The sequence below is a fragment of the Ascaphus truei genome, unplaced genomic scaffold, assembly GCF_040206685.1.
Source record: "Ascaphus truei isolate aAscTru1 unplaced genomic scaffold, aAscTru1.hap1 HAP1_SCAFFOLD_350, whole genome shotgun sequence".
NCBI classification, from domain to species: Eukaryota; Metazoa; Chordata; class Amphibia; order Anura; family Ascaphidae; genus Ascaphus; species Ascaphus truei.
In genome coordinates, this window is record NW_027456508.1 from 46,051 (window position 1) to 72,500 (window position 26,450).

At 49.1% G+C, this 26,450-nt stretch overlaps 1 long non-coding RNA gene across 1 annotated transcript in view; it reads right to left on the bottom strand.

Moving 5' to 3' along the window:
* Positions 1 to 24,794: 24,794 nt before the first annotated feature.
* The window catches only part of LOC142483648 (uncharacterized), a 45,045-nt gene continuing 43,389 nt past the window's right edge, over positions 24,795 to 26,450 (bottom strand). The window contains exon 3 of the long non-coding RNA XR_012797408.1: positions 24,795 to 24,837. This is a non-coding gene — a long non-coding RNA (uncharacterized LOC142483648). The remainder of the gene's footprint in view (positions 24,838 to 26,450) is intronic.

Sequence of the window (26,450 nt, forward strand, 5' to 3'; positions counted from 1 at the left end):
CAAACGGGCGTTTGTGAGTTTGTTATTTTTATCTTGTCCAGGAAATGAAATTGTTAAACCAAATTTACACATGGAGCGGGCGCTTTCTCTTCTTTTTGTTTTGTTTAGATATCTATCGAGGAGGTGGTTGTTTCCCTGAAGAGAGCTGCCAGGGCTCCAGAGGACGCCCGAATTGGATCCTTTTATGATTGAGTTATAACATAGCTATTAGAGCTAGGTTTCTGGACTTTTATTGTGTTTAGGCATAGTGTTTATTATTATTTTATTACAACTACTTTTTAGTAATTGAAATGTTATTAATTCTGGCCACTATTTCTCACTGCCATTATAATCTCTCTCTAGCGACAACCAGATTGCTATATCAGCTATATTATTTATTGGTTATACCAGGGGAGCACAAACTTTTGCAGCTCGCCCCCCTGCCTTCCCTCTGTTGGTGCTCGCGCCCCCCCCCCCCCTTACCTTGATGCGGCGTTACGTGACCTGCAGCGGCATTTGACGAGGGTGACGTCACATGACCCCGCGGCGTAATTTAACACCGCGTTGCCATGGACACGAGTGACGCCGGCAGAGTCAAGGTAAGTAATAGCATTGCAGAGGCCTCACGTGATCCCCCGGCATTTAATTTTAATGCCTCGAGGAAGTGCGCGGGGCCTCTGCAACCGCCCGCGCCAACCCCCCCCCAAAAAAAATCTCCCCCCCCCCACTTTGCGCACCTCTGGGTTATACCATATATATATATATATATATATATATATATATATATATACACACACACACATATACACACACACACACACACGTGTATGTGTGTATAAAACAGACTATATCTTATACTATATTAGTGAAAGCACTGTATGTTTGTTTGCCTGCCTGCCTGCCTGCATGCATGCCTGCCTGCTGGATGTCCGGTGTCCCTAGCGGCAATCTCATTGGTCCCTTGGCCCGCCCACCCCCGCACACCTCTCATTGGCCTCACACACTCACACCACCCCCTTGGCCCGCCCCCCACACCTCTCATTGGCCTGAGGCGGAGTGACGGGCCAAAGGTCCAAAAAAATAAATAAAACACACACACACACACACACACACACACACACACACACACACACACACACCTCTAAATCACCTCTTCCCCCTCCCCAGCGGCATCACCTCTTCCCCCTCCCCAGCGGCATCACCTCTTCCCCCTCCCCAGCGGCATCACCTCTTCCCCCTCCCCAGCGGCATCACCTCTTCCCCCTCCCCAGCGGCATCACCTCTTCCCCCTCCCCAGCGGCATCACCTCTTCCCCCTCCCCAGCGGCATCACCTCTTCCCCCTCCCCAGCGGCATCACCTCTTCCCCCTCCCCAGCGGCATCACCTCTCCCCGCTCCAAATCACCTCTCCCCGCTCCAAATCACCTCTCCCCGCTCCAAATCACCCCTCCCCGCTCCAAATCACCTCGCTTCCCGCAGCTGCCACGCGGCGCGTAAGATGGCGGACCCCCTTCCTCCCTCGCGGCGCCGAGTCAGACGGTGGCGGCGCCCGGAAGTACAGGTAGGTGTCGCTCCCCACCTCCGGCGCCAAACGGAACTGAGAAAGGGCGCATCAACTGAGGTGTGTGTGTGTGTGTGTATGTGTGTGTGTGTGTGTGTGTGTGTGTGTGTGTGTGTGTGTCACTGTCCACTGCCCCCCCCTCCTATCCACTGCCCCCCCCTCCTGTCCACTGCCCCCCCCTCCTGTCCACTGCCCCCCCCTCCTGTCCACTGCGTCCCCCCTCCTGTCCACTGCGTCCCCCCTCCTGTCCCCCCTCCTGTCCCCCCTCCTGTCCACTGCCCCCCCCTCCTGTCCACTGCCCCCCCCTCCTGTCCACTGCCCCCCCTCCTGTCCACTGCCCCCCCTCCTGTCCACTGCCCCCCCCTCCTGTCCACTGCCCCCCCCTCCTGTCCACTGCCCCCCCCTCCTGTCCACTGCCCCCCCCTCCTGTCCACTGCCCCCCCCTCCTGTCCACTGCCCCCCCCCTCCTGTCCACTGCCCCCCCCCTCCTGTCCACTGCCCCCCCCTCCTGTCCACTGCCCCCCCTCCTGTCCACTGCCCCCCCTCCTGTCCACTGCCCCCCCCTCCTGTCCACTGCCCCCCCCCTCCTGTCCACTGCCCCCCCCCTCCTGTCCACTGCCCCCTCCCTCCTGTCCACTGCCCCCCCCCTCCTGTCCACTGCAGGAAATGCAGGGGGAGGAATCCATGCCTTTGAGGCCCCCCCCCCCTCCCTTTGACGCCCCCCCCCCTCCCTTTGACGCCCCCCCCCCCCCTCCCTTTGACGCCCCCCCCCTCCCTTTGACGCCCCCCCCTCTCCCTTTGATGCCCCCCCCTCTCCCTTTGACGCCCCCCCCTCCCTTTGACGCCCCCCCCTGCCTTTGACGCCCCCCCCTGCCTTTGACGCCCCGCGCGCACACACTGACTGACTGCCGCACGCACGCACACACTGACTGACACGCACACAAAGCCTGACTGACGCACGCACACACTGACTGAGGCACACACTGACTGTGTGTGCGTCAGTCAGTCTGTGTGTGTTTGTGTTTCTGCCTCAGACTCACTGACGCGCGAGCAAACACACAGTGACTGACGCACACACGCTACATGAAGCTGTAAAGGAGGGAGGGAGGGGGGGGACTGGATTGATGTGAATGGGGGACAAACAGAGAGAGGGGGGAGGAGAGAGAGGAACGGGAACATTACATCCCGGGCAACGCCGGGTCTCTCAGCTAGTATATACATATAGTATGATATATATATATACATGCTACATGTGTATGTATATATATATATAAATATATATATATGTATATATATATATATATATATACGACTATTAAGGTTAAAGATAATGGTGAAAGACAGGGTTGCAGACCTGTCTAAGACATGCAAATGAATATACAGGAATATTTACAGTATATATATATATATATATATATATATATATATATATATGTTCAAATAACGGGGGGAAAAAGGGGGGGAAGGTGGGGAAAAAAACCTCGCATCTACTTTTGCAATATTAATGCCACCATAAGCCAATAAATAACTTTACATCAGTAAGAATTGGCGGTGCTCACGGGTTGTAAATAGTATGAGTGAAAAGAGAAAAAAGTAACCCGTATGGGAGCACTCAGGTATGCAGATTAACATATAGTATTTTATTTATTTGACACAGTGCAAAAAAGGATAAGTAAACAGTACATGATTAAAAACACTTAAAAAAGGCTAGGACCCCTGTCACGGGTACTACCCATAGACACAAGTGGGCAAAACTAGGGAATGACTCAAATTGTCAACCCTTAACATGAAAATGGATAGTGACTCAAGAAACACTTGGATCGGTCAGAATAAATCACAACAGCTTAATGGGTTCACAGGCACCTATACAAAGCTAAAGATAATACGTACTACACACCAATGAAGTGACTAGTCAAAATATAAATGACAATCTTAAACCATCATAAATCTGCTTGAGCATACAATTATGTAACCAATACCAACAGCACAAATAAATCACTTGAAGGAAAAAGGTGGCATGATGGGATGAAGTCACTAGATGTGTAGAGCAATGAAGTGTGTGAATAGCATGTATGGAAAATTACCTGATGAACGCCTATTAGATAACCTTGTGTGTGTTGTCAGTATCCATAATGAAAAAATAGAGTGTCACAGTCCAGAGATTAGTTGCACCAGTGCTGGGTAGCATAGTTACGTGAACATCTGTCAGGGGTCCTGCCTAGCACCCCCACTCCGACGCGTTTCGTCCAGAGACTTAGACTTGGAGTGGGGGTGCGTCGGAGTGGGGGTGCTAGGCAGGACCCCTGACAGATGTTCACGTAACTATGCTACCCAGCACTGGTGCAACTAATCTCTGGACTGTGACACTCTATTTTTTCATTATGGATACTGACAACACACACAAGGTTATCTAATAGGCGTTCATCAGGCAATTTTCCATACATGCTATTCACACACTTCATTGCTCCACACATCTAGTGACTTCATCCCATCATGCCACCTTTTTCCTTCAAGTGATTTATTTGTGCTGTTGGTATTGGTTACATAATTGTATGCTCAAGCAGATTTATGATGGTTTAAGATTGTCATTTATATTTTGACTAGTCACTTCATTGGTGTGTAGTACGTATTATCTTTGGCTTTGTATAGGTGCCTGTGAACCCATTAACCTGTTGTGATTTATTCTGACCTATCCAAGTGTTTCTTGAGTCACTATCCATTTTCATGTTAAGGGTTGACAATTTGAGTCATTCCCTAGTTTTGCCCACTTGTGTCTATGGGTAGTACCCGTGACAGGGGTCCTAGCCTTTTTTAAGTGTTTTTAATCATGTACTGCTGCGGCCAAGTTTATTCGAGCATTTGCCCTTTCTTGGCCGCAGCAGTAGCCTGGCGCGCGCCCGAGGGTGACGGGCGAGCGCCGAAGCAGCGGAAGAGCGCCCTCTGATCGGGGCGCTCTCCCTACCGCTGCCGGGTCCGCCGGGTCCCCCGGAACCCTCTGCCGCCGTCCCCCACATCGCGGGACACCAGGGCTCCCTCGGGGAGCCCTGGACGCGCGTGCAGGGGGCGCAGGCTCCCGAAGACGCGTGACCGCGCGTCTATGACGCGCGGCACGCCGAGGGGCGGCCACTAGCAAGCCGGGAAATCTCCCGGCTTGCGGATCTGGCCGCACTGCAATTAAGTGTGTCGGCAGTGTACTGTTTACTTATCCTTTTTTGCACTGTGTCAAATAAATAAAATACTATATGTTAATCTGCATACCTGAGTGCTCCCATACGGGTTACTTTTTTCTCTTTTCACTCATATATATATATATATATATATATATATATATATATATATATATATTGCGCGCGCACACACACATATAACATTTTATCCAACTTATTCATTTATCATTTGTAGAGAAAATGAACATTGTCGCCAGAAGCGCTATTTTTTCAAAATGTAACATCTCTACTAGTGTAAAATGATACTTCATATAAAGCAGGTTATGGGACCCAGTATAAAATGACTATAATGTCTCTTATCACATCCCAGTATATGGATACTTTCTATTATCACAAGCTGCTAACATGTGACAGGGCTCAGAGTCTGAGCCCAGAATGTGACATACTGAACATTCTCATTCTAAATTTCAAAAAATATTGTGTTGATTTCTGACCTGACTGCCGTGGTTACAGCTCAACCACTCTGTTCTACTGCATGTCACCACTTTCTGCCACAACCAGCTGACGGTGGATCTGCAAGGAGTTCAACGCTCATTGGCATCACATCTGTGGCTTGGTTAACGTATCATTTCTCCAGCTTTTTATTGTATTGTTTTGAAGTAGATTATATTTATTTAGTTGAATAGATATTTATTTAGTTTAATAGATATTTATTTAGTTAAATAGATTATATTTGTAAGTTTAATAAGTTATATTTCTTAGTTTAATAAGTTATATTTCTTAGTTTAATAAATTATATTTCTTAGTTTAATAAGATATATTTGTTAGTTTAATAAGTTATATTTCTTAGTTTAATAAATTATATTTCTTAGTTTAATAAGTTATATTTCTTAGTTTAATAAATTATATTTCTTAGTTTAATAAGTTATATTTCTTAGTTTAATAAGTTATATTTGTTAGTTAATAGATTATATTTGTTAGCACAGTAGATTATATTTACTAGTATTTAAGTCTCCCCCTCAGTGCCCCATTAGGACCCGTGGGCATATTTCACATCTTTTCGGAGTCGCTTATTTTTTAGACCCTCGGAGCCGAAACCTAAAGGGGTCAGCTAAGAAAGTCCGGATCAAGAGGAGCCGCACAGTTTAAAGACAGAACATTTCCAAGGGAGATGGAGACAATTTGGGTAAGATCTGATTAAAGGACAACCTTTGGGGAAGGAAAGGGTGACGCGGGAGTGTAAGAGGGGGGTGAGAGAGCAAGGTGGTGTGTCAGATTGGGGCAGAGCAAGAGAACGCAAAAATGATGGGGATTTGCTGCACACTAAAAAAAACAATTAGTCATACTTTTACCGGTGCCCCTTAGTCTCAGGGAAGACCGGCATTTCGTCCAATGGATACAATATGATTGATGGAAAAGGGCACACGGATTTGAATAAAAAAAGATAATTTATTGTGCCACAGACTACAATGTTTCGGCTGCTGGCCTTTCTTTATTGGCTTTAGTGGGTTTAGCCACTTTACCTGAGAAAGGCCAGCAGGCTGAAATGTTGGTTCTATGGCAATGCAAGAGAAAACAGGTTGGGGGGGTGGGTTCTCGCAAGGTCGCCGACCCATGGGTGAGTGTCCCCGGTGGCAACTAGTCCTGGACCCCGGGAAAGCTGTCTGTGGCCCATACAAGCTGAGTAACATGTAGAAAGGACACATGTATGTTCAGAATGAGTTAGCATGGTATTTTGAGAGGCATCATAGCAGGTCAGTGCAAGTCAGTGCAGAGCACTGCAAGGTCAGTCAATATGAGGAAGGGTCCGATGGAGGAGTTGGAGGGTCCCAGAATATCTCTTAAAGCAGGGGTGCGCAAATCGAGGGGTGCGACATTTTCTTGGGGAGGAGGGGCTCGGCGCTTACAGTGGCCCCTCGCTCTTCCCCACAGCATTTAAATTAAATGCCGGAAATCGCGCGCAAGGCCTCTGTAAGTTCCCTTTCCTTGTCTCCGGCGGCTTCTGGAGACAGCAACGTGGCGTCACATGATGTGGCATTGCCATAGCAACGTGATATCACATGACGTCGTTACATCAGAACGTCGGAGACAAGGTGGGGAGGGTGGAGGGGGGAGCAGGGGAAAAAGGTTGCGCAACCCTGTCTTAAAGCATTGTCTTGCATACAGATCAGAGGCGAAGAATGGATATGGATATCCGATGTTAAGGAAGAAATAATACTGAGATCACTACCGCTAAGACCGATTCGATGGAAGAAGGTGAGTGATGAAATAGCCGTCACTGTGTAACTCTTCCAATTACCTGCAACTTCATGCAAAGAAATAGCAACGCTTGTTTTTAACGCATTAAGCGCCTAATGGGGAATTCAACTGCTGAGAGTTTAAGGGAGTTACTCACCAAACTCAGCGACGTTTCTGTGTCTCTGTGATAACTCCCCCAGGACATGCTTGAAAACCAGAGGTAACTCAATGTATTTTTGATAAATAGAAACATGACCTTCTGGGGAGGGGTATATAATGGGTACTGGGCCTGGTGAGGTGGGTATAACGGGTTCTGGGCCTGGTGAGGTGGGTATAACAGGTACTGGGCCTGGGGAGGGGCGTATAGCAGGGTACTGGGCCTTGGGAGGGTTGTATAACTGGGTACTGAGCCTGGGGAGGTGGGTATAACGGGTATTTGCCCTGTGGAGGGCGGTATAACGTGGTATTGGGGAGGGGGTATAAGTGGCACAGGAGCTCTTGCGATACAGAGTATCACTGTCCCTGGTTACAAACACTTCATGTCTCCTGCAGATCAGGACACGCACGAAGGTGGTGCCCTTTGTGCCACCAGACGACGAGGCGGGCTACGAGGCGGACGACGAGGCATACGATAAAGCGGGCGTCAAGTGGTGCGAAGAGGTGGGCTACAAGGCGGCCGATGAGGCAGACGACGAAGCGGATGTCAAGTCTGGCGACGTGGTGGACGATGGCCTAGGAGAATACGAGAGGTGTGGACGGATCTGCTGCTTCACCTTTTTTAGGCGGAGGAGAAGACCCCGGGAGCAGGTAGCAGAATACGAGAGGTGCGGACAGATCTGCTGCTTCACCTTTTTTAGGCGGAGCAGCAGACCCCGGGAGCAGGTAGCAGAGGAGCCAGGGCGTAGATCCAGGGGTATTCTAGGGGCCCTGAGAAGTTGGTTTGACCGCAGGAGAGGCAGATAAGATCAGGAAGGCTGCGGGAGGGGCAGGTACTAGAGGGAGATTGGGATATTGGGCGTGAGAGGGTGAGAGAGAACAAGGAGCAGGGCCGGAGCACGGGTTTCATGCGCCCCAGGCGAAACTTAAAATTTGTGCCCCAGTTGTATAAAAAATAATAAGATAAATAAAATAATAAAATAAACAGTGGCGTAGCTATCGGGGCTGCAGGGGGTGCGACCGCACCCCAGCGCGACGCAAAATAAAAATAAAAGGGCGCCAAAATACTGGATAAAAAAAAGAATAATAATTTTTAAAAAAAGATAAATAAATTAGAAATAATAAGAGGAAAAAATAATAATGATTATTAATGCGCCCCTAGGACCTTTGCGCGCTAGGCGACCGCCTAATGGCCGGCCGGCCCTGCGAGGTATGCGGGAGGAAAAGGGGTGAATGGGATAGATATGTAGGGGGATGGGGGAGCAGGTGAGTTATACACAGGGGCACAAGGGCCCCATCACCCGCATCTCTATATACTGAGTGTGCCCCTGTGTATAACAACGCTGATCTGTGCTGCTCCATCTGATCTCACTGCGCAGTGATCCAGGGACCATCCGATCGCCATTTAATGGGGTCAGGAAGGAATTTTTTCCCCCCATTGCACAGCAGGGGTTATGTTTCGCCTTCCTCTGGATCACAGCAACAAACAGCCCTTTGTGCATGAATTATCAGTGAGATCTTTATACACCCTGCATTGGTCTTCACCCCTTTGCTGCCGGAGGGGCCTGCAGTGCATTGCTCTGCGTGTTACTATATCGCTCTGCAATGTGCTGCAGGCCCCTCCCAGCAAAGAGATTAATTATTTCAATAAAATACTCTCGTTAATCCAACCTATGTGTAGTGTCTTTTCTATCCGTTGTATCTATTGCTAACAGCTCAGTGATTCTTCCCCAGGTCGCTGCACTAGTGTCACACTGCCAAGCCGGGTGTGAGGGAGATTTATAGGGTCACATATACACTTCTGCCAAAACACGAGTGCAAACAGGGAGCCCCTCTGATCTCATATCTTTTATTACACAAAACGGTATCTAAAAAGGTAAAAAGAACATACATGGGATTCTGCTACAAATATCTCTCTAATTACAAACCAATTAGCAAATCATTCAGATTAGAGTCGAGCGAAAAGAAAGGGTTAAGTATCTCATGTACAGTATATGCAGTGCAGGCTGTTCTGCGCATTACATGCAGGGGGCAAAAGTTAGGAGATATAAGTAATGCTGATCTCAGAGCTGACCGGCTGACCTGCTCTACCGGCTGACCGGCTGATCTGCTCTACTGGCTGACCGGCTGACCTGCTCTTCTGGCTGACCGGCTGACCGGCTCTACCGGCTGACCGGCTTCCCTTCTTCCAGCTAACTGACCTGAATTGTGGCCCCTGTATCTCCCAATTAAACGTTTTATTGGCATATTCTTGTTTGACTCGTTCTATACAGACATTTTCTATACATTCATTGTGGGATTTGATAACATCTGTAAGATCTCTCAGAACATCACATTCTGTACGTTTGTGCTGAATATTTTTCCATTCTCAATTTACTTAGGGGCCTATGCAGAGAGCAGCGCTGGAAATAATTGGAATTGGTAATAAATTGTACCTGTAATGGCGTGATTTTATCTCCATATGCAGAAAGGTCAGAAAACTGCATTTAAAATCATGCTTGATTATGGAGAGTTTCAACCGGCGAGATGCGCGCTGGTGAAACATGTTTGAAAAAAAGCGCGTTTTTTTTTTTTCTTTTCACTCTCGCCGGTGAGCTCCAGTTTCCTGCCAACTTTTGTTGGCGGAGCTAATTGTAGAATTTCTCTCCATTTTAATGGCGCGAACAGCCCCTAGATGGCGATCGTACCTTTCTGCATACGGCCCTTTTCAAAACTGGCGAGATTTTGGTTCTCGCCAGCCGTGCGGCGAGTTCTACTAAAAAAAAATAAAAAATGGCGCTTTTTACTCAACTCGCCATTTCCAACCTTATTATAGCCATATAGCGCTAAAAAACGCCGAAATTTCCGTTAGCGCTGCTCTCTGCATAGGCCCCTTAATACAGCTAAACCCCGTTATAACGCGGGTCTCGGGGTCCACCCCGAGACCACCGCGTTACTAACGGGGTCGCGAGAAAAAAAAATGGCCGCCGCGCTTTAGCGCATATTCATCCCGCGGGACAGGAGATGGGAGCGGGCATGTCCCTCCGCTCCCCGCTTCCCCCTGTCACCGCGGGACAGCCCGCGGGGCAGGAGATGGGAGCGGGGATGTCTCTCCTGTTCCCGCTTCACCCTGTCACCGCGGGACAGGCCGCGGGGCAGGAGATGGGAGCGGGGATGTCCCTCCTGTCCCCGCTTCCCCCTGTCACCGCGGGACAGGCCGCGGGGCAGGAGATGGGAGCGGGGATGTCTCTCCTGTCCCCGCTTCCCCCTGTCACCGCAGGACAGGCCGCGGGGCAGGAGATGGGAGCGGGGATGTCTCTCCTGTCCCCGCTTCCCCCTGTCACCGCGGGACAGGCCGCGGGGCAGGAGATGGGAGTGGGGATGTCCCTCAGGTCGCCGCTTACCTGAGATCCCGCTGCCTGCATGGAGGTTGTAGCGGGGGGTTTCTTCTCCCCACCGCTGTCCCCGGTGCTCCCGCTGCCTGCGCGGGAGGAGGGGGGGGAGCGGGTGGTGGTGCTGGTCGCGGCCTTTCCTCTGCTCCGACCCCACCCCCCGTCTGTGTAGAGTGAGAGAGTGTGTGTGTATGTATATATGGGAGAGAAAGTGTGTGTGTGTGTATATGGGTGTGTGAGTGTGTGTAAGTGTCTGTGAGTGTGTGTAAGTGTCTGAGTGTGTGTGTAAGTGTGTGTAAGTGTGTGTAAGTGTGTGTGAGTGTCTGTGAGTGTCTGTGAGTGTCTAAGTGTGTGTAAGTGTCTGTGAGTGTGTGTAAGTGTCTGTGAGTGTGTGTAAGTGTCTGAGTGTGTGTGTAAGTGTGTGTAAGTGTGTGTGAGTGTCTGTGAGTGTCTAAGTGTGTCTAAGTGTGTCTAAGTGTGTGTGAGTGTGTGTAAGTGTCTGTGAGTGTGTGTAAGTGTCTGAGTGTGTGTGTAAGTGTGTGTGAGTGTCTGTGAGTGTCTAAGTGTGTGTGAGTGTGTGTAAGTGTCTGTGAGTGTGTGTAAGTGTCTGAGTGTGTGTAAGTGTGTGTAAGTGTGTGTAAGTGTGTGTGAGTGTCTGTGAGTGTCTGTGAGTGTCTAAGTGTGTCTAAGTGTGTGTGAGTGTGTGTGAGTGTGTGTAAGTGTCTGTGAGTGTCTAAGTGTGTGTAAGTGTGTGTAAGTGTGTGTGTGTGTGTGTGTGTGTGTGTCTGTAAGTGTGCGTGAGTGTGCGTAAGTGTGCGTAAGTGTGTGTGGGTGTGTGTGAGTGTGTGTGAGTGTGTGTGAGTGTGCGTGAGTGTGTGCAGTGTGTGTGCAGTGTGTCAGTGTGTGTGCAGTGTGTCAGTGTGAGCAATGAGCAGTGTGTGTGCAGTGTGCAGTGTGTGTGCAGTGTGGCAGTGTGAGCAATGAGCAGTGTGTGTGCAGTGAGTGTGTGCAGTGTGAGCAATGAGCAGTGTGTGTGCAGTGTGCAGTGTGTGTGCAGTGTGGCAGTGTGAGCAATGAGCAGTGTGTGTGCAGTGAGTGAGTGCAGTGTGCAAAAAAAAAAATGTAAAAAAATTTTTTTTAAAAAAATTAAAAAATTTTTTTTTTTTTTTTTTTTTTAAAAACGGGAGCCACGGGAAAACCGCGTTATAACCGAATCGCGGTATAACGAGGCGCGTTATAACGGGGTTTAGCTGTATTAGTTTTTGGCTTCAATTATTTATATCGAGCCCAAAATACCTTTATACAGGATGCTGTTCCCTTTATCCCACAAATGCTGCTTCATTAAAGCCCATGGGTGGCACTTTGTGCATTCTCAAACTTTTAGGCAACATCCCTAATTTCCAAAAGTGGGATAAAATCTGTGCATATTTAAATGGTTAATTTTTCCATTGTGACAAAATATCAATTTTCTCACTCAGACTACAAAATCCCTCCCCAAATATATCCGTTTCACATAAAAGTGTGTGCGCTTCTCCTTCCGCCTAACTGGCACGTCGTCCTTACGGGCGCCACTCCGTGTAACTCCACGCTGCCCTCCAGTGGCAAAAGAAATAAGATACATTTACTATACTCGTCTGGCAGCTGCTCCCGTATAAGGTGGGTAACTCTGTATTAGGGGTCTAGGTAGAGTATATTTTATACTTATGTCGGATAGATGAGGAATTTATATTCCTAACGGGTTATTGTGAGAGGCCTTAGATCTTATCCTATATGCACGCAGCCCTCGCCTCTCTGACCTTGAACACATACTTCAATCTGATTTTTTGAGACTTGAAACTGGATTTCCCAAAACAAACTGATTTTAAACACTGACAAGACTGTAACAATGGTATTTGGGAAAAGAGCTAAATTGCTAAAGCTACCAATGACAGAGCTTCAGATAAAAAACAGCTATAATACCATCCTAGCCCCTGTTACTGGTTTGAAATATCTGGGCATATAGTTCAACTCCCATTTAACATTTCCAACCTTATTATAGCCATATAGCGCTAAAAACGCCGAAATTTCCGTTCGCGCTGCTCTCTGCATAGGCCCCTTAATATTAGTTTTTGGCTTCAATTATTTATATCGAGCCCAAAATACCTTTATACAGAATGCTGTTCCCGTTATCCCACAAATGCTGCTTCATTAAAGCCCAGGGGTGGCACTTTATGCATTCTCAAACTTTTAGGCAACATCCCTAATTTCCAAAAGTGGGATAAAATCTGTGCATATTTAAATGGTTAATTTTTCCATTTTTCCATTGTGACAAAATATCAATTTTCTCACTCAGACTACAAAATCCCTCCCCAAATATATCCGTGTCACATAAAAGTGTGTGCGCGTCTCCTTCCGCCTAACTGGCACGTCGTCCTTACGGGCGCCACTCCGTGTAACTCCACGCTGCCTTCCAGTGGCAAAAGAAATAAGATACATTTACTATACTCGTCTGGCAGCTGCTCCCGTATAAGGTGGGTAACTCTGTATTAGGGGTCTAGGTAGAGTATATTTTATACTTATGTCGGATAGATGAGGAATTTATATTCCTAACGGGTTATTGTGAGAGGCCTTAGATCTTATCCTATATGCACGCAGCCCTCGCCTCTCTGACCTTGAACACATACTTCAATCTGATTTTTTGAGACTTGAAACTGGATTTCCCAAAACAAACTGATTTTAAACACTGACAAGACTGTAACAATGGTATTTGGGACCAGAGCTAAATTGCTAAAGCTACCACAGAGCTTCAGATAAAAACCAGCTCTAATACCATCCTAGCCCCTGTTACTGGTTTGAAATATCTGGGCATATAGTTCAACTCCCATTTAACATTTGGGTTGCACATTGATACCCTGACATCCAAATCCTATGCCAAACTAGGTGTACTTTACAGGAACAAATCCTCCCTAAGGCCCTCATGCAGTAATCGCCTACAGCGATTCAGTAAGCCCAGAGAAGCTGGCGATTAGAGCAAAAATAACCGTTTTTTTTTTTGCCGGAAAATAAATAAATAAATAAAATCTGCAGATGCGCGGTGATAAGCCACTTTTCGGCACTGATCGCCAGTTTTTCAAACACGCTCAATTCTATAAGCCCTGATCAGCCACTTTAAAATTGCTGTTTCTTCTCCAAATTGTCCAGCCACAAAAGTAGGCAAGAAGGTGGGGTGAAGCTGCGATGAAAATAAAATGCATGTATCCCGGAGCTGATATCCATTAATATCAGCATCAGAGACCCCCGGCATGAATCCCATGCATAAAAAATGCATTTACAGGCAACTTCATTACCGCCAAGGCAATGAAGGGGTTATACACCCGTGCCAGGCTTATTGTGGGTAGCGGGGGTGGGAGAAGGTGGTATTTGGCCCTGGCTGGGTGTTTAGGCCTTGCCAGGGGGTTGGGGGATGACTTAACCTCTTCTTTAACTTAGCGGTTAATACCGCTAAGGTAATGAAGGGGTTAACCCCTCCCACTACCCCCCCACCCGGTAGGCCTAAACACCCATCCTTGGGGCCAATACCCGGTTCACCCACCCCCGCTACCCACAATAAACACAAATACACATAACAGCCCCACTGGCCACCTCCTAGGTCCCTAATAAACCATTACAATATTCATAAAACCATTATTTTGTTTACACCCAGGATTATTACATGGGGTTAGGGCTATGTTATTCAGTGAGGGGTTGTATGTTTGTATTCGTAGGGACAGGCAAGGCCGGAGCCAGATGGGGTTCTCCTGCCTCTGTCCTCCCTGTCTCCTGACCCTTCCTGTAGCCGGACAAAGAAGAAGAAGCAGGCACACGGTCTTACTCAAAGGAGGTTTAATATGCCATAAAGTCCAACGTTTCGGCAGTCAAATACAGCCTTTCTCAAGGTGAAGGTTACCAAACACAAGAAAACAGTCACAATATATACCACCCCCCCTGATACTCACCCCTCCCGGCTCTGCCACATAACCAGGATGCTGACGCCCACCTGATGACGTCAGAGCTACCACATGGCGCCCCCTAGTGACGTCAGACGTCTAAATCCCTGGCAATACAGCATAGAGCTGTCTTGGAGGACTGCAGCCTCAGCCACACCTCTCCCCAGACTGAACACTCCCCCATGTGTGGCTGTGGCTGCAGTCCTCCAAGGCAGCTCTATGCTGTATTGCCAGGGATTTAGACCTAGACGTCTGACGTCACTAGGGGGCGCCATATGGTAGCTCTGACGTCATCAGGTGGGTGTCAGCATCCTGGTTATGTGGCAGAATGGGGTGGGGTTGCATCCCTTGTTTTTATGACTTTCTAATAAAGATAGATTTTTGCCAGACCTGCCTCTTCTCTGGATCATGGTGCGCTGCACTTTCTCTAGGGCAGGCCTGCACAACTCCAGTCCTCGAGGGCCGCACACAGGCCAGGTTTTTAGGATATCCCTACTTCAGCACAGCTGGCTCAATTAGTGGGAGACTGCCTGACACTTGGGTGGGTGACTGCCTGACACTTGGGTTGACTGCCTGACAAGTGGGTGACTGACTGCCTGACACGTGGGTGGGTGACTGACTGACACGTGGGTGGGTGACTGGCTGACATGTTAGACTGCCTGACACGTGGGTGGGTGGGTGACTGACTGCCTGACATATGGGTGGGTGACTGACTGACACGTGGGTGACTGACTGACACGTGGGTGAGTGGGTGAGTGGGTTGGTGTCTGTATACATTCTGTCACTGATACACACAGACACTGGGAGGGGGCAGTCACACACACACTGGGGGGGGGCAGTCACACACAAACACAGAATGGGAGGGGGGCAGACACACACACACACAGAATGGGAGGGGGGCAGACACACACACACACAGAGAATGGGAGGGGGCAGACACACACACACACAGACTTGGAGGGGGCACTTACACACACTGGGAGAGGGGCATCACACAGTGGCAGGGGGCAGACAGACACACACACAGACACACAGACTGGGAGGGGGCAGTCACACATACACACAGACTGGGAGGGGGGCAGTCAAACATACACTGGGAGGGGGGCAGTCACACACACACAGACTGGGAGAGGGGCAGTCACACACACACAGACTGGGAGGGGGGAGGGCAGTCACACACACACAGACTGGGAGGGGGAGGGCAGTCACACACACAAACAGACTGGGAGGGGGGGCAGTCACACATACACTGGGAGGGAGGGGCAGTCACACATACACACAGACTGGGAGCGGGGCAGTCAAACATACACTGGGAGGGGGGGCAGTCACACACACACAGACTGGGAGAGGGGCAGTCACACACACACAGACTGGGAGGGGGAGGGCAGTCACACACGCACAGACTGGGAGGGGGGGCAGTCACACACACATAGACTGGGAGGGGGGGCAGTCACACACACACAGACTGTGAGGGGGGTAGTCACACACACACTGGGAGGGGGGCAGTCACACACACACTGGGAGGGAGGGGCAGTCACACACACACAGACTGGCAGGGGGCAGTCACACACACACACACACACTGGGTGCGGGGGCAGTCACACACACACTGCGAGGGGGGCAGTCACACACCCACACTGGGTGGGGGGCAGTCACACACCCACACTGGGTGGGGGGGCAGTCACACACACACTGGGAGGGGAGGCAGTCACACACACTGGGAGGGGGGCAGTCACACACACTGGGAGGGGGGGCAGTCACACACATACTGGGAGGGGGCAGTCACACACACACTGGGAGGGGGGGCAGTCACACACACACTGGGAGGGGGCAGTCACACACACTGGGAGGTAGGGCAGTCATACACACACAGACTGGGAGGGGGGCAGTCATACACACACAAACTGGGAGGGGAGGCAGTCACACACACAGACTGGGAGGCAGGCAGTCATACACACACAAACTGGGAGGGGGGGCAGTCACACACACAGACTGGGAGGGGGGCAGTCACACTTGCACAGACTGGAAAGGGGAGCAGTCACACACACACAGACTGGGAGGCGGGCAGTCACACACACAGACTGGGAGGGGGGCAGTCACACATACACTGGGAGTGGGGGCAGTCACACACACAGACTGGGAGGGGGGCAGTCACACACACAGACTGGGAGGGGGCAGTCACACACACAGACTGGGAGGCAGGCAGTCATACACACACAAACTGGGAGGGGGGGCAGTCACACACACAGACTGGGAGGCGGGCAGTCACACTTGCACAGACTGGAAAGGGGAGCAGTCACACACACACAGACTGGGAGGCGGGCAGTCACACACACAGACTGGGAGGGGGGCAGTCACACACACAGACTGGGAGGGGAGGCAGTCACACACACTGGGAGGGGGGGAAGTCACACACACAGACTGGGAGGGGGGCAGTCACACACACAGACTGGGAGGGGGGCAGTCACACACACAGACTGGGAGGGGGGCAGACACACACACACAGACTGGGAGGGGGGCAGTCACACACACAGACTGGGAGGGGGGCAGACACACACACACAGACTGGGAAGGGGGCAGTCACACACACAGGTGACATGGGGCTTACCTGTAGTGCCACTGTAGGGAGCCAGAAGTAGTGAGGGGAGGCAGTCACACACACAGACTGGGAGGGGGGCAGACACACACACACAGACTGGGAAGGGGGCAGACACACACACACAGACTGGGAAGGGGGCAGTCACACACACAGGCGACATGGGGCTTACCTGTAGTGCCACTGTAGGGAGCCATAAGTAGTGAGGCTTTTTTCCAGTCTGCCGGCAGTTTCAGTTGCCAGCTGTGAGCCTTCCTTCTGGTGAACACACACACACACACACACACACACACACACACACACACACACACACACACACACACTACATCCGTCCCCAATACTAAGCCCCGCCCCCGGCAAATCCTGACCTCCAACCAATCCCCTGCTTCTACTCTAAAGCCCCGCCCCCGGCATCCTGCTATTGGGGGGGAAAAAAAAATACGGCCGCCGCATCCTCCTCACGCTGCCGCCTCCGCGCACCGCCGCCGACTCGCGCACGGTACCAGTCACCAGGGGCAAAACCCCAGACGTTTCTGGGTACGGTTGAGACGGGATCCATCATGTGCGGAAGGAGTGACACACCCACCGGCCATTTTCAATATCAGAGGAGACAGAGGATTTTTGTTTTACCCGGGACAGCCTCTATATTGCAGGCATTGCCACACTTATGGACATACAAAGGAGGGTTGCACGAAAACGGGAATTGTGTGCCGTAATTGCGGGGAAGAGGGACATACTGCAGCCAACTGTGGAGTCCCTAAGAGATGCCATCTTTGCGGAGAGGAAGGACACTTGGCAGTGCACTAAAAGGACATATGCCCAGGCAGCAAAAGGGGACATTGTGCTAGACGAAGGGGAAGAGACAGTTGAGGGTCAGGGAATTTTTGAGATGGAGAGTTCCCAAGAGGGAGGGCTTGATCCGGCTATAACAGCAATGTATGAGGAGGATTTAAGAAGAGAAGAAATGCTAGCAAGTGGCCCAATAGAGGGTTTGGCGGGTTCTATAAGTGATATCGTGGAGATAAAAGAGGAAGATCTCTTCCTGGACTCCTTGGCCCAGAAACTGGAGGTGGGGGGGAGGGGAGGAGACGGGAGCAGTGCATCAGAAAGATGCGGGGGAGGGGGAAATACGGTCATTGAGTGTGGTGGAACCTAGCTGGGCGGAAAGTATGGAGTTTCAAGATGCAAAGAGGGGGAGGGAAGGTCCCCAAGATGTCTTGGAGGAGGAAATGGAAATAGGAGGGAAAAAAGCTCAAAAGCGTAAAAATCTGCAAGGGATAGAAACAAAAGAAGATAAGGATAGCCAGAGTAAAGGGGAGCCTAGAGAGGAAGGTGTAGAGGGTAAAGTTGTAAAAGTATCAGGGAAAGTAACCCTAAAAGTGAAGATGGAACATTTTGAAGACGCAGTGGGAGATGTTCTATTTTGGGTTGGTATTTTTCGGAAGCAGCATGGGGGGAGTAGTGAGGAACAGATAATAGAAAGATTAGAAAAACTGATGTACCAAAGAAAACAGCTGACAAAAGAGCAGTATGAAGAATTAAAAAAGGAGCATGTACAGTGGGTTAAAATAAAAGAGGCTAGGGGAGAGGTGAGAGAGAAGGAGAGAAGTGAGGGCAATAGCTCGTCCTCACAAAGCCAGATAAGCGTGGAGGGAACTAAAATACAGGGAAGTGTAAGTGGAGTAAGTGGGAATGAAAGTGATGGAAAGGCAGGCCAACAGAGTGGGGGTGAAGGGGGAGAGATTAGGGAAAGTAAAGGGGGAAAAGGAGAAAAGGCAGGCCTTAGTGGAAGAACAAAAGTAAGTTATGAAAGCGAGAGAGAAAGGAAGGCGAGGGAGTGGCATGTAAAAGAGGTGATAAATAATATAAATAAAGAGGCAGGTGACTTAGGGTTAAATGTTTCAAAAACGGAATGGCTGAAAGTACAGTTCCCAAAAGCAGAGGTGTCTAAAGAGGAAGTAAGAAAATTAGGAATACAATGTAGTACGTATCATATCCGTGAGGCGTTAGAGAAATTGCTGGGACACGTGAAGTAATTAGATGCAATGTTAAATGTCCTGTGGAAAGTACGAAAAGTCGCGTGTAGAAATGGGAAGTAACCATATTTTTTTGCATTGAGTGTGTTTGGTAGTAGATGCACAGATGATGCCTTGGAATGTGTTGTTTTGTTTGGCTTTTTAGAATGGTTTTGTGCCTTTGGGTTGGTTTTTGTCTTGGCAATATAAGGATTGTATAGTGATGTTTTCGGTTTATTATTTTCTGTAAAATGATACTAAATGGTTGTTAATATGTGAACCGTAAAAAAAAAAAAATGTCTGTGAGTGGGTTTAATGGCTTTGCATCTCATCCCAGCCTCTGTCTAAAAGCTGTGTTTAAAACAGCATGCATTGGCTTGAGGATTGGCTTGTGTAATACGAGCTTGAGACAAAAGGTGGCACTGAGTGCTCATTTGCATGTCATTTCCCAGAATCCCTTGCTGCAGTGGAAGCGCTGTATGCTGGGTGATAATGGGGAAAGACAGGGTTGCAGACCTGTCTAAGACATGCAAATGAACATACAGTAATATTTACAGTTGCTATATATATATACATATATATGTACCCCTCAGTTTTATACAGTCATGGTGTTCATCATGTGTGGGACGCAGAGCCCAGAACCTAATGTCATGTTAGCATCAGAGAGTCACAGTAATAACTCAGCACTCACCCATGTAACACCTTCTCTGGTAGCTCTCTGTCTGTGTCTCTATCTACCTTTCTGTCTCCTGCATGACCAGGGAGGCTGCGAGGGACCCCCTCCCCCTCCCACTTGGAACCGGTACCCACATATAACAGACGAGTAATGACAGACTCAGTTTGGAGGTATAAAAGGCCGCGGCTTTGTTTATTAACAATCATAATACTGGAGTAAGCGCTAGTCCAAGCCAGAGTGGGGTCAGAGGGTCAGCCAGGCCTTGGCCTTCTGCCCCCGTACCCGGCCGACCCCTAAAGAGCCGGCCGTTGTCGCGAGTGGGTTCCCGGGTGTCACGTTAGCTTGACCCCGCCCAATCGCTCCTACCCCCGGGCGACGCCCGCCCCGAGCCCATCTGGCAAGGACAAGCACTTACCCCCGAACTGCCGCCGCGACAGTGGTAAAATGACCAACTGGAGCCTCCTGAAGGAACTTCAGTCCTTTGTTTCTCGGGAGATCTTCGGACACTGCCCTGTAAAATATGATGGTACATGTTACAGCTTACAGGTAGTGCAGACAGCTTATCACCAAGGGAATTGTAAATACTCCATGGAGTGGCCGGGGGCAAGCGTCTGCCCCCGACTGTCTTGCTAATGGGGTGGGTGGGTTGGATACTTCGCAGCAGACCGGGAGCAGAATGGAAGATTCAGCTCCCGGCTGTCTCTTTTGTACTGCCCTAGGCCTGTCCCCTCCCCCCCCCAGGGGGGGCCGCGACGGCGGCCCAGAGATCCCAGCGAGGTGAGGGGGGAGGGGGGCTTGCCCCCTGGTCATGGGCTTCCCTCGCCTAATTGGCTGGAGGGATTGCTTGACCAGGGAGGCTGCGAGGGACCCCCTCCCACTTGGAAACGGTACCCACATATAACAGACAAGTAATGACAGACTCAGTTTGGAGGTATAAAAGGCTGCGGCTTTGTTTATTAACAATCATAATACTGGAGTAAGCGCTAGTCCAAGCCAGAGTGGGGTCAGAGGGTCAGCCAGGCCTTGGCCTGCCACCCCCGTACCCGGCCGACCCCTAAAGAGCCGGCCGTTGTCGCGAGTGGGTTCCCGGGTGTCACGTTAGCTTGACCCCGCCCAATCGCTCCTACCCCCGGTCGACGCCCGCCCCGAGCCCATCTGGCAAGGACAAGCACTTACCCCCGAACTGCCGCCACTCACGGCTCTATTTAAACCTCCTTAAATTAGACCGTGCCGCCAACCCCGCAAGGACCCTCTCCAGCCCCTCCTGCAATTCGTTATTGAACAAGTCCGCCCCTATCTCGGATAAGTGTGTGCCGTCGGCCGGGAACAGGCCAGTTGACTTGTTGTCGAACTCGGGATGGGTGATCTGCCATCCCCCACACTGCGTCACAAACTTCCCCACCATCTTGTTCAGTTTGACCCGCGCTCAGTCGATGGCGCCCGGTGCCCTTGCGCCCCTCCACACTCTCCTGCACAATATGTCCGACCAAACGATCTGTACTTCTGGCCAACGGGCGAGCATGAGGGCTAGGTCGTGTTTTATTGAATTAACCAGCTCGAAGTAGCGTCGAGCGGCCAGGTCGTTGCCCCCGACGTGGAGGAGCAAGATCTGCGGCGCCCTCCTATCCCTGCCCATCACCATTAGCCGCGGGAGCAACTGAGCCCACCGCAGCCCCCTACCTCCCCCCCATACCACATTTGCCTCCTCCGTTCGCAACCCGAGGTTAGCCCCGCATGGGCGTTTGACGGCCCGCTTCTCTGCCCAGTGTATAAGCGAGTCTCCGATTATCCAAGTGGGTGCGGCGTCTGTGAAGGCATAAAGAGGATGAGGGGGTTTATCCAAGCACGCTAAATACCAGATAATGCGGGCCTGATATAGGACCGGTATCTGTTAGACTTCCATCGCCCTATCTTTTGTACAAAAAATGTAATGACCCGGCGCTTCAGGCTACAACAATACCCCAGTCCAATGATTAGTCCATATAGATATGGAAAGTTCTTTTCAATATTCCAGCTGATGGAGCGATGGTGATCCAATTGCTGGCTGCTGGTTCCGAACTCCTCCTAGTATGTAATGGACAAAAAGGAAAAGACCATTGCGCAGCCACAAGAATCCATAAATAACTCCACAACAGATTAAAGTAATGAACTTACAGACTTGCTGTGTTATTGTTCCTTTGAGACAATCTGTGCTTTTAACCTCTTCTCTTCCAGATATCACGAATGCCACGTGTTGTATGTCTATCCTCCAGGTTTTCTGTCTGTTCACAGCATTACCACTTGGTCATAGTTCCCATGTGTTCCCAGAAAGGAAATAACATGGAAGATGATGGTGCAGATTGATAAAAATTTATTACAATAAAAATAAAAAACAGCCAAGGGCTTACTCACATAAACCAGGCTGTGTAAAAACAGCTGACAACGTGCTGTCCGCAGCTTGATACAATCAGGTAGGCAGGCTTCTGGGAGGATGGCGCTATTGTTGTTTGCAAACCCTGAAGTGGCGTCTAACTCTCAGTAGTTACTCTGCGAGATTCAGCTTGAGGTGGCCAGCACTGCAGAATGTGCTCTGCTCACCTCTCTGGGTAACTGCCGTCAGCCCGCGCTACGCCTCGTGATGTCACACTCTGATGTCACACTCTGGCGTCTCTCCTGATCGCTATGCTCCTGCTTCTGAAGACCGTGTCAGTTCTAGCTCCTCCCTCTCCATACGCGTTTCGTGACGCAATGTGGTCACTTCATCAGTGGATGAGGGGGGATAAGTATATACACCATATAATCCAAACCCGTCATGTAACCGCGCATGTGGTCTATAAACATTATATTCAGAACCCAGCACGTAACCATGATCGCAGTGTATACCATATAATCCAAATACAGCACGCCACCACCACTGCGGTACCGTATACACCCCTGTAACCCAAATACCGCACATTATAACCCTGACTGTAGCATATATACCCGTTATAATCCAATACGGCGCGTAACCTTGAATGCAGTATATCCACTATACCCGCCATGTAACCCACTTAAAGCACATTATAACACCTTATACTCCACATGCCGCACGTAACCGTGAATGCAGTATATACTCTATAAACGACTTTATAACCCTGAATGAAGCATATATACACTTTATAATCCACATACAGCACTTACCCTGAATGCGGTATATACACTATGTACGCCATGTAACCCAATTACAGCACATTACAACACTGAATGCAGCATAAATACATAGGGTGACCAGATTTCGAAAATGAAAAACCGGGACACCTTAAAAAATAATTTATTAAACAAATTACATCACGTGACACCCCCCGTTGCCATGACAATGAGACACTTTGATGCCCCTGCAGTGTTAGTGTGTATAGAGGTGGGGGCTTTGCTTGGGCCCTTCAACTCTTACAGCCAGGGCATTATTGGCCAGGAATGCCCAGTTCGGAGGGGATTACTACTTCAAAATGTACTTGATTCGTAACAACATCAAAAAACTCTAATACCAATAACTAACAACCACAGACAATGGTAATCTAAACCATCAAATAAAATGTCTACGGCCCTTGTTCAAGCATGTTTGCGGTACTTACCAGATAAATCAGTGCCTGCAATCCACGACTGTATCCGCCTCTCCGAGCGTCTGAAAGCAATCCAGCGTTCCTGGTGTGTGGCTGAAGAGGTGAGGGACTCCCTCCTCTCAAACGGAAAAGAAGAGCAAAAAATAGAGTTGGAACATACCTATCATACAGGGATGAGAGAGAGAGACAGAGAATGAGAGAGAGACAGAGAATGAGAGAGAGACAGAGAATGAGAGAGAGACAGACAATGAGAGAGACACAGAGAATGAGAGAGACACAGAGAATGAGAGAGACACAGAGAATGAGAGAGAGACAGACACAGAGGGCCTCATGCAGAGAGCATAGAATTTTCAAATTGGCGAATTTCATAAAAAGTAGCTTTTTTGGAGAGTTTTATTCTCCATATGCAGAAAAGTGCGAATTCTGCTATGTTTAACATGGATGCGTGTGTCGAGTTTGAATGGGAAAGATGCGCGCTTCAGAAATGTGTAAAAAAAAAATCGCGGCTTTTTTCCCCCCTTTGCTATAGGCGGCGAGCGCCATTTTATTGCCAACTTTTCCTGGCGCGGCAAAAATGAGAAAATCGCGCCATTTCCCTGGCGCGAACAGCCGCTACATGCCGTTCGTACCTCTCTGCATTCGGAGAGTTTTAAAAATGGCGAGACGGAGGTTCTCGCCAGCCGCGAGGCGGGTTTTAGCAATAGAAAAAACAAAATGGCGCGTTTTTCGTAACTCGCCATTTTCTGCCGGTTTCTGCGCGAAATTGTACAAAAAATGGCGAATTTTGAAATAACGATGCTCTCTGCATGAGGCCCAGAGAGAGAGAGACAAAAGTAATGTACTGTATAACCATTATACCGTACCCCCTAGTATTCGTGTAATCATTGTCCCACACCCCCTATTACTCATGCTTTGGCAATACTGAAATGTTTTTTTGACATGCCAATCAAGCTGATTTGATTTGAGAGACACAGAGACACACACAGAGACACAGAGAGAGACAGAGATACAGAGACACACACAGAGATACACAGAGATACACAGAGACACAGAGAGAGACAGAGACACAGAGACACACACAGAGACACAGAGACACACAGAGAGAGACAGAGACACACAGAGAGAGACAGAGACACACAGAGAGAGACAGAGACACAGAGAGAGAGAGAGAGACACAGAGAGACACACAGAGAGAGACAGACAGAGAGAGACAGAGACACACAGAGAGAGACAGAGACACACAGAGAGAGAGACAGAGACACAGAGAGACACAGAGAGAGAGAGAGACACGGGCCTATTTAGTAAGCGTCGATAAGGCTGCGTCTATAGTATTTCAGACGGAGGGAAGGCGCACACGCTGCAATACACTTGCTGAAGTCTGAGCTTTTTTATGGCTTTGCAGGGTATGCTTCGGCGCGATTTGGGGGTGTGGCAATGAATATTTGGAGGCGTGGCAATAACGTTCCGGCGCGGACGTCACTTCCCTACCTCACATCCCGATCCACCGGCATTTTTTCAGATGCAGCATCTGAAGCACTGTGCAGGCAAGAAGAAAAATGCACACAATGCGCACCAGAGATTAAAATATAGTAAATTATTTATTAATAAAACAAGAAATAACCGTGGGGGATCCAACCCCACCTCAGTACATATGCGTCACAGATCCGGGTTCGGTTACAGAGTGACCTGACGTGTCACGACAGGTCACTCTGCGCGTATTCTGACAGGCTAAGACGGCGTTTGCAGGTAGGAATTTATATATACACTATATCTTCATCTCCTTCATAGTAATGACATTAAAAACACATTTATTCACAGAATTAAGTAGTCACTGTGTGGGATTAGTTTAAGATTTATTTATTAGATAATTTATCACTATGTAACACACTTTAAATCACAAATAAATAGGTATCACATTATTGCAATGTATTCAGTTGTAAGATATTAATGTTATTTGTAACACACAGTAGATTAGAAACATCACAATAATTAAGTATTAAATGTAATATTTATTGATCCCTGTAGCACTATTACAATTTGTTGGCATGGTAATCTATAACAGGGGAGCGCAAACTTCTGAAGCTGCGTCCCCCTGCCTGGCCTCCCCCGGTCTTGCGCCCCCTCTCCTACCTGCCAGCACACTCCGGGGTCGAGTGACGTCACATGACCCCGCGGTGTCATTTGATGCCACGTTGCCATGGAGACGTGTCTGAATCCCGGTCAGTGTTACTGTTGCAGAGGCCTCACGTGATCCCCGGCATTTCATTTAAATGCCTTGGGGAGGAGCGCGGGACCTCTGCACCCGCCCCCGCGCCCCCCCAGACAAATCTCCCGCCCCCCAGTTCACGCACCGCTAACCTATAACATTATGTGTGTGTATATGTGTGTGTAAATATATATATACACATATACACACACATATATATATGTATATATATATATATATATATATATATATATATACAGTGCTTGACAAATCACCCAAAAATCTACTCGCCGAACCAAAAAATCTACTCGCCACCTAGTCCCGCCCCCAACCCCACCCCCAACCCCGCCTCTAGTCCCGCCCCCAGCCACGCATTTTAAAAAAAGCCATAAATTGAATAAATTCCTAGTAAGAACATTCGTTTTTGATATTAGTTTATTTATTGTATTACATTATACTACAATTAGTCCTTGGTGTGTGTGTGTGTGTGTGTGTGTGTGTGTGTGTGTGTGTGTGTGTGTGTGTGTGTGTGTGTGTGTGTGTGTGTGTGTGTGTGTGTGTGTGTGTGTGTGTGTGTGTGTGTATAAATGTCAAATCTAGAAAAAAAAAGCCAGATGTGGATGACTAGTTTCCTGCACCCCTTAACTAGTGTCTGGATGCCCCCGCTTCACAATATTTAAAGCAGCAATCCCGTCTGGGATCTTACCTGATCCGCAGACCCTCAAAGTCCAGGTACCCTCATTCCCGCAATGTTATACATTGGAGGGGAAGTGTTCGTTACCTGTCTTCTGGGTTAGGGGGGGTTCGATGTCTTCCGTGTGAAGCTTGAGTCAGATCTGGAAGTAAGCAGTATAGGTTATTTCAGTGTAGTATAGGGCAGTTAAGATATCCAGATCCATAGTGTGAGAGTGTGTGGGGGAGAGAGCGAGAGTGTGTGGGGGAG